The following is an 855-nucleotide window of genomic DNA, read 5'->3' on the forward strand; positions in this document are numbered from 1 at the left end:
ACGGGGGCTCATCAAACACTCATATTCGACTTGCAGACTTAGGGGGGCATAGCTCCTGGGCGAGCAGCCAGCGGCCATACCCTTGATGATGTAATACATCTTATCAGTGTAGGAAAAGTGTGCTCCACGTTTTTCCGGTGTTCTCTCCGTCTTGCATTTAGTCCGTTTCGTTTACTTATTTTGCTCATCAATGCGATTAAATGGCATCCACCATAAAATGTTGTATAGTCCGTCATCTGCCAGACAAAATAAGTGTGTAGAAACACACTCTTTCGTGACGTCTTTTGACTTGAATTAAAGTAATCTGCTTTTGCCCAAACTCGTATTTGCTGTTCTCATTTCGGGATTATTGGCCCCGCTTGCGCAGGGCACACAAAAAATTAGTCAATAGACTCATCAAGTGTCCCCCTCCACGGAAATCTTTAGTAAAAGGCGAAAGATTTATGCGTTTTGAAGGGAGACCAGAGTAACTTTCAAAGATTTTCGAGACTACATGATGATCATTCGGTTAGAGGGAAGCCGCGAGAGAGAGGAAGGGAGGCTCAGTATGGTGGCGCTATCGCTCGGCGGCAATTCGCACGTCTCGCACATGATCACACACACAAATGAAATGTGACCATCTTGTCTTGTGTCATGTCTAGAAAAGTGTGTCAGGCCCACACTTAGATCTTATGAACATTTTTATTTATAGCTTTCTGTAATCTTTGAGCATGCTTCGCTTACCCATTTTTTATACGCCAGTATGAACAATTTTCCACTACTGGCATATTAAAAATGCAGGGATTGCTGTACGACTTTGATTACAAGTCAACACGAAAAAAAGACGGATTGTTCATCAAAACTAATTATTAGTTA

General features: G+C 42.3%; 1 non-coding gene across 1 annotated transcript; it reads right to left on the minus strand.

Annotated features, from left to right (window-relative positions):
- Positions 1-351: 351 nt before the first annotated feature.
- Positions 352-470, minus strand: LOC113204448 (U5 spliceosomal RNA). Its single transcript, XR_003303303.1, has one exon. It is a non-coding gene; the product is annotated as a U5 spliceosomal RNA (small nuclear RNA).
- Positions 471-855: the final 385 nt, after the last annotated feature.

The sequence above is a fragment of the Frankliniella occidentalis genome, unplaced genomic scaffold (genome assembly GCF_000697945.3).
Source record: "Frankliniella occidentalis isolate FOCC.00 unplaced genomic scaffold, Focc_3.1 Scaffold1007, whole genome shotgun sequence".
NCBI classification, from domain to species: domain Eukaryota; kingdom Metazoa; phylum Arthropoda; class Insecta; order Thysanoptera; family Thripidae; genus Frankliniella; species Frankliniella occidentalis.